This window comes from Marmota marmota, unplaced genomic scaffold, assembly GCF_001458135.2.
Source record: "Marmota marmota marmota unplaced genomic scaffold, marMar, whole genome shotgun sequence".
NCBI classification, from domain to species: Eukaryota; Metazoa; Chordata; class Mammalia; order Rodentia; family Sciuridae; genus Marmota; species Marmota marmota.
In genome coordinates, this window is record NW_026000101.1 from 4,155,447 (window position 1) to 4,168,757 (window position 13,311).

Here is a 13,311-nt window from a genome sequence, read left to right on the forward strand (position 1 = left end):
GGGGGGTGGGAAGGACGGTAGAAGGAGACAGACATTGTTACCCTATATACATGTAGGATTACACTACTGGGGGACTCAGCACCAATACAGCCAGAGGAATGAAAAGTTATGCACCATTTGTGTACAATGGTGTCCAAATGCATCCTACTGTCATTATAACTAATTAGAACAAATAAAAAATAAAAATCAGGAAAGAAATAAACTTCACTGCTTAATAGGTGGGGGGGAAAAGACATTTGCCTATTGTCTGACTTTCAAAGTAACTCCCACATCCTCAAAGCTGAAGACCACATTTGCTCCTGTTTTCCCAGACTTTAGCACAGTGCAAGGCTCAGCATAAGGATCCATTAAATGTCACTGAATGAGAAAACAAATGAACCAACAAGTGACACAGTCACACCAGCTTCCTGTCTTGCATTTCCTGTGCCATGTCCAGATGGATACAAAACAAGATGGGGCGAGAGATGGGGAAGGGAGGTGGTAAGGTGAGGCATTTTACAAGAACATCTGCCTGCCTCAGAAAAATAACACCCATGCAGGTGAAGGAGAAGGTCATTGGGGGTGTAAAAACTCTGGTTTCAAGGAATAGACAGGGAGAGAAATCTGAAATCTTTTTGACAACATTTCAGCTGCTAAAAGGCTTTCTATATAGTCAGTCATGACCTCTGTTTTATGAGGCAGAGACAGTGTGTAGACTCAGGATTCGGGGCTGTGCATTGACATCACTTTGTGTATATAACCTAAGTCCAGGATGCTTGATCCTTAATATAACATACACTTCACAGCAGATGTGTGTATAATTTGTAACCAAAGGTCAGCAGTAACTAATAACAGAGTAATATCTATGTGACCACAGGTATGAAGGCAGCAGGAAATCTACTATAATTAATTCAATAAAATGAACAGTAATTAAATTTGGGTTCAGAAAAAGCACATTCATTTGAATGAAAACAAGTGGCAATTTGTGATAATTTGGAGAGGGCCAGTTGGAAGTTGCCATGGCATTAACTGTAAGGAGAGTGTTTACCAAGCAAATTAACAAAATTGCAAAGAGAATCCTTAAGATACAGATAATTAGATAATTTTTGCACACTCCAGGGACTCCAAACACACGTTTCCATTTAGAGTACTGATATGTTAATTTGTAAAAATACTGACCAATTCCTGGGGTCAGAAGACTTCTGATAAGTAACTTTCTCTGAACCCTCAGTTATTTGATTAGCACTAATGATTTTTGCTTTGATACTATTGAAGTATTATTTAATGGGTAACTTGTTTACATGATGGACTATTTAAGAGGCAGAGATAAGAATACAGTGCAAAGCATGCTGTCTAATTCCAGCTCATCCTACACACCCGCTTTGGGCTCCTTGCTGCATGAGCAAACGCTGCTACTTCTTGGCTACACTTTTAGAGACATTCTATGCTTATTCAACCATACTGTAAATTGCCTTTTGTTTTCACACATTAAACTGCTATTGCTTTTTCCACTCTATTTTGGAGAAGCATGCTATACCAGGAAAGAGAGAACTATGGCCCCTCTTCTAGGTATTACTCCACTACACGGAATACTATAATACTATAATTTATTTAACCCGTCTTACTGATGTATGTGTTACATTGAATCTTCTAGAAGCAGAGCCAGAGAGATTCTTAGGCAAGTGATTTATTGAGAAGTGCTTTCAAGAGAGTCCTATACAGAAGCCAGAAAGTAAAGATGGGCTGGGGAGAAGCTAAGCCAATACGTGGTTTTAGTTAAGTCTGACCTTCTCTGGGTCCCATGGGGAGCTTGGCAGCATGCACAGGACAGGCTTTTGAACCACAATTACTACAAGCCCTGGCTTTGGGCCACCTTGGGGTAAACACCCAGCCCTTTCCAGGTAAAAAGGGTACTTAACTGAGGATGATTCTCTGGAGAAGAGTGAACTGTCAGTCATTAGCAGCCAGCACTCAAGGGGGCTGGAGAGCATGTAGTGGGCCAGGGAAGGGATGGGTGGAGCACTCCATTGGTCATTAAGTCCATTCCATTGTGCAAGTATAAACAATGCTGATGTCCCTGTAGAAATATGCCTTGGGACACATGTGCCTGTGCCACTGAAGGGATCAATGCCTAGAGGTAGATAGAGTAAGGGGGCAAAAGCTATAAGCACTAAAAAATCGGGTAGATATTGCCAAATTGCTCTCCAATTTATACTTCTATGCAAACATATGGGAATTTCTGCCTTCTCTCACCCTGCTGAAACATAATTTACCAAACTTTTTAATCTCTACCAATCTAGTAGAAAATGGCATCTTGCTGCCACTTTAATTCATGTTTCTCTTACTATGAGATGTTTTGAAAGTCTTTTAATATGTTCCAAAGGGATTTTTATTTCCTTTTAAAAGAACTGCTTGTTTATGCCCTTTTCCCATTTTGAAAATTTGGCTCTTGGCTTTTTCTTTGATTCATGTGGTTTTTGTTTTGTTTTGTTGTTTTGTTTTGTTTTGAGAGAGGGTCTCATTAAACTGCCCAGGCAGTTTACGATTCTCCTGCCTCAGCCTCCAGAGTGGGATTCCAGGCAAATGCCTACCCAGCCCAGCTCAGAAACCTACTTTACATTACCAATATTTTTTCATTTGACGGAAAAAAAAAAAGATGTTTTTCCAAAGAAACCTTTGATTTTCCTTGTAGAATTTTATAAGAAAATTTAAAACATTTTGATAACTGAGTGTGTTATTATTTTTGTTGCTGTTATTCTTTTTTGATGGCATTACATTTTGCTTTATGCTTCCCAGCCTCCAGGATTATAGAAATATCTTCAGTAATTTTTTTCTTGATGTTTAAGGTTTCATTTTTTACACTGAAATGTTTGATCCAGCTGGAACTTCTTGTGGTATAAGGATAAAAAGTAGGCATCCAACTTTTTGGAATATTTTTTTTCCAGATGGCACACGCCACTTGTTCTAATACCATGCATTAATTAATTCTTATATGTTCACTAAAATGAAAAAAGCAAGTTTTCTGTAAGTGTTGGGATATATTTCTAGACTCTCCGTTTTCCAGTGATCTCTTCATTGGCCAAGTTTGCCTCGGTACGATACAGTTTTAATCGCAACAGTCATAAATTTTAATTTGTGAAGAGCTAGTCATTATTGGTATTCTTTTTCAGAATTTTCCTACTCACTCTGGCAGATTTATTTTTCTTTAGACACTTGAAAAATATTTAGTATTTCTTTTGTTATTATTTTAAATGTATTGATTAATTTAGTGTAAATATATTTCTGATATTGAGATTTTTTTCCTAAGAATAGGCATTTATTTAGTTTAAGTGTTGTATCTCTTAATAGTATTTTGAAAATTTTTCACATGTATGTCAAACAATTTGGTTAAGTTTATTACTGAATATTTTATTTTACATGTTGCTGTTATAATTTTAACATTATATTGTATAGCTGGTTTATATCTACATTTTTCCTTCTAATTCTATAAATAAGTTTCTGTAAACAAAGTGGATTGTGATTTTCTTGACTCTTACATTTAAAAAGTAATTGTGTATGACATAAAGATCATCTGGAAGTAATTTAGGAGGCAACTGTATATGATACATAAAATATATTTTCTTGGTAAATTATTTTCAGGTAAATATGTGCATGACAGAAGTGTTCACATTTTTTAATTCTAATTCAAGAGAAAAAGTTTTAAAATATTCATCTAAGCTTTATAGTCTAATTTGTTATTTATGACAGCAGAATGCAATTCAATTCATATTACACATACACAGCACAATTTTTCATGTCTCTGGTTATACACAAAGTAGAGTCACACCGTTTGTGTCTTCATACATGTACTTAGGGTAGCCTGTATATAATTTCTAACATACAAATTACCTTGCTGTTTTAAGGAAAATTACATGATCCCATTTATTCATTCAATCAAAACTATAAGCCTATAATCCCAGCAGCTGAGGCAAGAGGATCACAAGTTTAAAACCAGCCTCAGCAATTTATCCAGGTACTAAATGAGACCCTGTCTCAAAACAAAAAATTATAAAAGGCTGGAGATGTATTCGATGGTTAAGCACCCCTGGGTTCAATCTCTGGTACAAAGACCAAAATAACAACAACAACAACAAAACCCTGAAAGCTTATAGATTCAAAAGGCTCAATCAACCCCAAGTAGCATAAAAATAAAACCAGGCCAAGGCAATCAGGACCAAATTGTTGAAACCAGATCCTAAAGAGAAACCATTAAACCATTTAGAAAGACACATATATAGAGGATCACAGAGATGACTGACATGTCATCAGAAACTATGCAAGAAGATAGTGACATTCAATCTTTAGAATACCCGAAGGCCCAGCGGCTCAGGAGGCTGAGACAAGGAAGATCACGAGTTCAAAACCAGCCTCAGCAATGGTGAGGCACTAAACAACTCAGTGAGACCCTGTCTCTAAATAAAATACCAAAATAGGGCTGAGAATGTGGCTCAGTGGCTGAGTGCCCCTGAGTTCAATCCCCGGTACCAAAAAGAAAGAAAAAAAAAAGTACCCAAAGGAAAAAAATAGCCATTTTAGAATTCTTAAATATTGAAAACTCTTTGAAAAATGAAGTTAAAATAAATATTTTTCAGAAAATAAAAGCTAAGAAAATTCATTGGCAGCAGACCTGAATGACAAGAATTGCTAACAGAAGCAGGGTATGGTGCCTCACACCTGTAATCCCAGCAGCTTGGGAAGGTGAGGTGGGAGGATCTTGAGTTCAAAGCCAGCCTCAGCAAAAGTGAGGTGCTAAGCAACTTCGTGAGACCCTGTACTGAAATAAAATACAAAATAGGGCTGGGGATGTGGTTCAGTGGCTCCTGAGTTCAATCTCCAATCCCACTCCCCATCAAAAAAAAAAAAAAGAATTGCTAAAGGAAGTTCTTTGGGTAGAAACAAAACACATTGTGTGGAAATTTGGATCTACACAAGGGGTGAAAAATGACAGAAATTGTAAAGATGTGAATAAATATAAAAGATTTTTTTTCTCATTTTAATAATCTCTTTAATCAACTCCTTGGAGAATAATAATAATAATATAATAAGGGGTTTGTATCGTATATAAAATAAGATGAATGACAATAATAGCTTAAATATTAGGAGAAACTGGTAGTATAATTAATTATCTGAGGAGTTGCATTATTTTTAAAGAGGTATAATATTTGAAGTAGAATGTAATAAGTTAAAAATGTATATTGAAACCACTAGAACAATCACATGAAAAAAAGTAAAACATATAGCTAACAAATCAATACAGAAGATAAAATAGAATAATAAAAATATCTGTTAATGCAAAAGAAAGCAGGAAAAGAGAAAAATAAAGAAAAACTTATGGTTCAAATAGAAAACAAAAATGATATATTTACACCAAACCAAATCAATAATTACATCAATGACTAACAATCTAAATATCCCAATAAAAGGCAGAGACTGTTTCACTGGATTAAAATAAAATTTTTATTTTGCTTGCCCCAAATCCCTACTATAGTATAAAGACAGATATAAATTAAAAGTTGAATAATGGAAATATTATAACCTAAAAACACTAACCTAAAGAAAGCTAAAGTGGTTACATTAAAATCAAATGAAGGAGACTTTAAAGCAAGGAATTTATTACCATGGAGGAAAGGGGGATATTTCACAAAGATTAAGGAATGAATTCAACAAAAGAGCATAGCAATACTAATTGTATATGCACCAAAATACAGAGCTCCAAAGTACATAAACCTAAAACTGAAATAATAAGAGAAACAGACAAATCCACAATTGTAACTGGTTATTCAAATGCTCCCTTCTCAATAATTGATAGAAGTAACTAAATAAAATCATTAAGGATATAGAATACCACAACAACATTATCAACCACCTTGACTTAAATAATTTTTATGGAACACACTACTCAGTATTGGCAGAATACGTTTTTTCACACATATATAAAGCTACATTCTAGTCCATAAAACATGTCTGAATCAACTTAAAGACAGACATTTGACCATAATAGAATTAAACTAGAAATTGACATTAGAAGAATATCTGGAAAAGTCCCCCAATATTTGGAAATTAAACAACACGTTTGTAAATAATGCATGGGTCAAAAATAATAAAAGTAAGTTGCAAAATGCTTAAAAGTGTATGAAAATGAAAGTGCAATACATCAAAATCAATGATTAGAGGAAATTTATAGCACAAAATATCAATATTAGGGAAGATAAGTTTAAATCAATGATCTAAGCTTCCATCTTATGGGGACAGAAAAAAATCAAATTAAAACTAGAGTAAGCAGAAGGAAGGAATAATAAAAATGAAATCAGAAATCAATGAAAGAAAAACCATAAACCAGACCAACAGTGTTTTTTTGAAAACCTGAAAACCACATGATACCTACTGGAAAAAACTGAGTGGCTCCTCCTAGTATCAGGAACAAGGTAAGGACATCTACTCTCACTACCAATATTCAACAGTTTACTGGCAGTTTAAGAAAAGGAAGTAAAAGGTAAGGATAGAAAAAGAAGAATTAAAACTGCTGTTTTCAAAGATGACATGATAATTTATGTAGAAAATCCTTATTAGCACTAATAATATTTAAATTTCTTATTAACACTAATAATGTTTACCAAGAAAAAGACACAAAGTAGAAATGCAAAAATCAATTGAATACCTATGTAGTAGCAACTATATGTACTATATATAAATAGTAGGGAATAAAATTTTAAAAAGCACTTAAAAACTATGGAATGGGGCTGGGGCTTTAGCTCAGTGGTAGAGCGCTTGCCTGGCATGTGTGAGGCACAGGTTCGATACTCAGTACTGCATAAAAAAATAAAGAAATAAAATAAAGACATTCTTGTCCTTCTATAATTACAAAAAAAATGTAAAAAAAACTATGGAATGGTAATTTTGCACAACTTTGTGAATATACTGACACATTTTAATGGGAGTAAGTATTATGAAATGTGAATTATATCTAAAACCTATGAAATGCATAGAGATTAATTTAACAAAATTGTGCAAAACCTGAACACCGGAAAGCTTTAAAAATTATTGTTGAGACAAACTAAATAATACTGAGGGGTAAAGGAGAGATGGATAATCTGTGAATTTGAAGACTCAGTATTGTTAAGATGTTAATTTTCTTGCCTTCTACTTCTTTTGCTGTTGTTTTGCTTTTCTTTTTCTAGGATTTTGAGATGAAGTATGAGATCATTTATTTGTTGGTTTTTTCTTTTTTTAAGGAATGAACTCCAAGCAATGAATTTTCCTCTTAGAACTGCTTTCAATGTGTCCCATAGATTCCGATATGTTGTGTCTGTGTTTTCATTTATCTCTAAGAATTTTTTAATTTCCTCCTTGATGTCTTCTATAACCCATTGATCATTCAGTAACCTATTGTTCATTCTCCAAGTGATGTATGCTTTTTCCTTCCTTCTTTTATCGTTGATTTTCAGTTTCATTCCATTATGATCAGATAAGATGCATGGTATTATCTCTACTCCTTTATATTGTCTAAGAGTTGCCCTGTGACATAATATATGATCTATTTTTGAGAAGGATCCATGTGCTGCTGAGAAAAAAGTGTAACTGCTTGATGTTGGGTGGTATACTCTATATATGTCAATTAGGTCTAGGTTATTAATAGTGTTATTGAGTTCTATAGTTTCCTTATTCAACTTTTGTTTGGAAGATCTGTCCAGTGGCGAGAGAGGTGTGTTGAAGTCTCCCATGATTATGGTATGGTGGTCTATTAGACTCTTGAACTTGAGAAGAGTTTGTTTGACGAACATAGCTGCACCATTGTTTGGGGCATAAATATTTATGATTGTTATGTCTTGTTGGTGTATGGTTCCCTTAAGCAGTATGTAGTGTCCCTCTTTATCCCTTTTGATTAACTTTGGCTTGAAATCTATTTTATTTGATATGAGTATGGACACTCCTGCTTGTTTCCGAAGTCCATATGAGTGATATGATTTTTCCCAACCTTTCACCTTCAGCCTATGTATGTCTTTGGGAGGGGAGGGGGGATAGTAGAGGATAGGAAAGGCAGCAGAATACAACAGACACTAGTATGGCAATATGTAAATCAATGGATGTGTAACTGATGTGATTCTGCAATCTGTATATGGGGTAAAAATGGGAGCTCATAACCCACTTGAATCAAAGTGTGAAATATGATATATCAAGAACTATGTAATGTTTTGAACAGCCAACAATAAAAAATTTAAAAAAAAAAAAAGATGTTAATTTTCCCCTAGAACTGCCAAGACTGGAATGTAAGTTGGGGTGGTCATTGCAATATGAGGATTTCGTCTAACTTCCGAGTGTTGTAAGAAGGAGAGAGGAGGAGGAACTAAATTTATTCCTCCAAATTCCTTATTTACAAAAGTCTGAATGAAGAGCCGAGAATGGACACTGTGTGTGTGTGTGTGTGGGGGGGCGGAATGTCAACTTGGATGTAAAAGCGCTTTCCAACGGTAGCCTGTCTACATACAGCACCTGTGTCCTTATGACTAAGAGCTCCCATTCCTGGATTTTCTTAAGTAGAAGTAGGAAGACCAGAATTTGGAATGCTAGTGAGATAATTCCAAAATTTGATGGAAAATAAGACTCGAATATTTCTAAGTAAGGTTCCTTCCACCTTCCAAGATCCATAAAGCAATGTTGTTAATATACATAACTAAAATATTCACAGTGGAATTCAAAAGAAGATGGGGAGGAATTTTTATCCTCCACTATGCAATCAGATACTGATCCAATCTCATTCTCTCTCTAACTCTGCCTCTGTGCTAACAGATTATAGTTAGCTGCAGAACATATGAATCACCGTGTGTGTTTGTTTGTGTGTGTGTGTGTAATATTCAGAGTACGAACACACATACATCTAGAGATCGAAATACTCTGGAGAACATTTGTATATTGTATACTATGGTCATGTTTTAACTTTCTCGGATTTTATGCCAATTCTCCCATTCCCTTTTCAGTTTCTACCCTCTCTGCTTCTTTCAAAATTTTCCAGGCCCCTCCTGAAGTCTCTTAAAAGCCATTTTTACAGTCTTTGTGTTGAAACATATACATTCATTCTTCATGCTGAGAAGTGGCCAGGGTGCCCACACTGAAGTGAGAGAATTGTCAGGTGGGGCAGAATTGCTGTTGTAGAATAAATAATAGAAAACCCTAAGATCTTGCTGCATCTCGGGATGGTATAGGGTGTGATCACAACTGTATAACCAGTTCCCATGTGTGTACAACATGCATGATGAGAATTTTTGCAATTTACACACTTGTAAGCTGTACTTATTGAACAAATATATATTTAATTATCTGGAACATTCCATCCCAGGTGTCCACACATCCTATGTTGGTTTTTATCTTTGAATTCCGTTCAGAGAAGAGAGAACTCTACATGTAGATGTGAGCTCAATTATAATTGCATATCTATTACAAATCATGAATTTTAGGTGGTCTTCCTGATTATGGATTATTGAGCTATAACAACTAAAGGAAAATAAACCATTTCAAAATTATGAAGCATTTTAAAACCAACTGGATTCTTTGAGATTGATAGATAAAAAGTTGGAGTGGAAATCAGATGGGTCTTTGGAGAAAGAAGAGAAAGGGAGAGAAAATTCCCAGCCTCTATTTTTTAGCCAACATCCAGAAAAGATGTACTCTTCTAAACTTTGTAATTATCAAGGTATATTTACCTGCAACTGATTTCAAGATCTTTTACCAACTGCTGAGAGCCACAGCCGAGTTGGTATGGCCCCTGGCATTTTGCCAACAGTATTGGTTGACAGGCTAGGCATTACTATCCGCCTCAGTTGCTACTTTTGAGTTCTCCAGGTACTTTGGAGTTCTCCTGGGGATTCCTGGGGATTCCCCGAGAGTTCCCATTGGTTGGGGAAGTGCAGGAGGAGGGATTTCCGGAGGAGATATTTCCGGTGGCTGGTTCCTGGACCAGCTGCGTGGCTTGTGTGGGAGGAGTTGCTGGTGGAGTTCAAAAATAAAGTTTGTTCCTGCTTCAGTGGCTCTGATTTGTGCCCAGGCAGACTGCGGCAACCAACGACTCCAGAATTTCAAAGTTCATGTTTCTAGATTGTAAAGTAAACTAAAAATATTACTGTGGGCATATAATGGGCCAGGATGGGGAGCCAGTGAGCAGAAGCTGGTGAGGGGAAAAACCTTGGGAGGGTGGGAGCAGGAGGTTCCTGCTGACCCAGGATACCCCTGCAGCAAGGGGTGGCCAGGCCACAAGGGAGTACAGGCTTAGGGTAGGCCTGGTGGGTAAGCTCTCCTTTGCATGTGGAAGAGGTACCATTTCCAGGACACTCTGGCTGTCCTTGGTCCACCTGTCTCTCACTCTTCCCCTTGGGAGTCTCTCAGGTAAGTGGTGAATTGAACCTGTGTAACACGCCTTTTCTGCTCAGACTATCAAGAAGAAAGAGCTACAGCTCTGCCAGGGACCGGTTCTGCTCCACAGCAGGGCCCAGAGTGACCCAAGGCTGGAAGGTAAGGTCTCTCCATGCTGGGGCATAGCAGCTCACGTGAGTCTCACCCTAGCTGTGGACTCCAGCTTAGCCTTCACTGACCACAAAGGAGATAATTTTGTCTTGCATTTACTGATTCACTGTCTTATTTTTCATAACTCAGGTGAGTAACAGGAACGCTATTTCTGTGCCCTCCAGAGGACACACAGCACATTGATTTCATGTTGTAACCTCAACAAGACTTTCAGGAGGGTTTTGTTTTCATTTATTTAAATTTGTTTTATTATTGAATTATAATTATACATAATAGTGGGATTGGTTATATCATATTCATACATGCACATAGGAGGGTATTATTTTTGTCCATTTTACTGGTGAAAATTTGAAGATTAGAAGGACCAAGGGACCCAGCACCAACCACTGACTGAGTTCATTTATTTTTGCTGATTACCTGAGTCCAAGAATTGGTCACAGGAGATGGACTGCAAAGATGCAGAAAGAACTTTTTTCATATCACCAGTAGCCTTCTCGTGGGAACGTGATTCTGCAGCACTTACTCCGCCTTGAGGAGGGGACATTCATGAATCCCGCAACTGACTGATAGCGGACAGGTGTGGAAAAACATGGGCTGTTGCAGAGATGACAATAGCAACTGCAGCCTCAAACTCACATCACCAATCATTACGAATTATTTGGAATCCCAAAGGCTCTAATGGAATTTGCCTCTCCTTTGAGTTTCAACCTTTTATTATCTTCTCTGCAGTGCCTAATTTCTTGGCAACCTGATGAATTGGGCCATTGTGTGCCCTTCAGAAGAAGGCATTTATTAGCCTTTTATTCAACCCATAAATATTTACTAGAATCTACTTTCCATAAAGTATCGTCTAGTCTCTGCTGCAGGCTTGATCTTGCTGCCCCTTTTCAGGGAGGTCAAAATTTAATCACCTTCTTAAAATGAGGGTCCAAAGACCTCCTCCTAACTCAAGCAATACCCAATGTGGTGTTTCCAAGGATCCACCCAAGCAGCTCTTTTGAACTCTTTGCAGGACCATCTTAAAGGATCAGGCAACTATCTTGCCCCTCATTCTCAAGTTTCTGATAATAAGCTCCTAAGACACTGGGCCTCGAGACAGCAAGACTGTGCATGTCAGCCTTTAGGGGCCCTACCTCCCAGGACAATGCTTCACAAAGTTTGGTCCAACAAGTGGTGCCAAACTATTTATTGCTCAACAGAAACAAGATATGTGCAAAAATCAAGAATACATGTTTAGAAAGCTTTATAGGAAATGTAAAATTGGCTTCATTAAGATACAATTTAGGTACAATAAAATTCATCCATTTAAGTGTACAATTCAGTGAGTTTGACAAATATATATAGTCACAGGGTTTTCCTTATTGTTAAAATATGGAACATTTCTATCCATGCAAAAAGTTTTTTCTGCATCTTTGCAGTCCATTCCCTGTGACCAATTCTTGGACTCAGGTAATCACCAATTTGCTCTTCATCACTAAATTTTTGCTGTTCCTAAACCCACATAAATGGATCATACAGACTATAGTCTTTGGAGTCTAGCTTATCTACTTAGTACAATAGCATTAAGATTCATCCACATTTTGTGTGGGTCAGTAATTTATGTCTTTATTGATAAAGGCTATTTTGTTGTATAGATATGCCATAGTTTGCTTAGCCACTCATCTGCTGACGGACATTTGGATTCCTCCAAGTTTACGGCTGATACAAAAGAAGCTGCCATGAGCATTCATGGGCAATTCTGTCTATGCTTATATTTCTATTCCTTTAGGTAAATACCAGAAATGGGATTGCTAGATCGTATGGTAAGTATACATTTAAATCTGATTTTAGCAATTTGACAATGATTTACATCTCTTTAATAATAAAAAAATTACAGGTTTTATTGAGTATATCTTTAAAATTTCATGTTTGAGAAATAAACAAATTTCATTTTGAGTCATTCAATGATGAGAACTGGCCAAGTATCTTATAGGATGTGCAATTCACTTTTTATTGTATTTTACTAAAACATTGGCTCTGAGAGATGAGAAATGTTTTATATGTTGATTACTCACCACAGTTGGCAAACCTCCACTCTGGGTGACAACTCACTTGTCTTTCCTACTTCCTGTCTCAGATTAGAAACTCCAAAGAGGTGGTGCCTAAAATGTAAACAAGTCCTCCTCACTGTAGACACTAAATCTGTCCTATAAACAACAGATATGGATATAATTCGGGGGTTCTGAAGTGGGGCCTGTGCATTGGCACATTGAAACCCCTGCAGATAGTTCCAGCATGCCCCCAGAGCTGAGAACCACTGCCCTAGGTATGGCAAGGAGAGATGCTCTTGAGGAGGCCCATCAGTTCTGAAGACATGTTGGGGCTATGAGAAGCCCCCAGCAGGTAAGAGGGAAGGGCCCACATGTCAGAGAAATCTTCCTCCCCACGTAGAGCTTGACACACAAACACGCAGCAACACATCCACAGCTCATCTGCCTAGGAAATGCTTAGGCGTCCCCTTTGCACAAGCCAAGGAGCCAGCAGAGGAGGTTGGGCACATTACAATATCAGTTCACATTCTGAAGCATTGAGTGCATTCCAGGCCCTAGGATAAGAACTTTGTGTATATTCACTAGTCCTTCCTTATTGTGGATTTGCTTTCCACAGTTTCAGTTATTCATGGTCAACTGCAGTCTGAAAATTTACTATAGTGCAATAAGGAAGTAATATATTATGAGAGAAAGAAGGCATGTAGTCATGTGATTTTTTTCACAGTGTATTGTTATAAGTTTTCTATTT

The 13,311-nt window shown here is 36.8% G+C and overlaps 1 protein-coding gene across 3 annotated transcripts in view; it reads right to left on the bottom strand.

The window, feature by feature from the left end:
- Palm2akap2 (PALM2 and AKAP2 fusion) overlaps positions 1-13,311 on the bottom strand; it is a 456,764-nt gene that overhangs the window by 413,909 nt on the left and 29,544 nt on the right. The gene's annotated exons all lie outside the window — the stretch shown is intronic.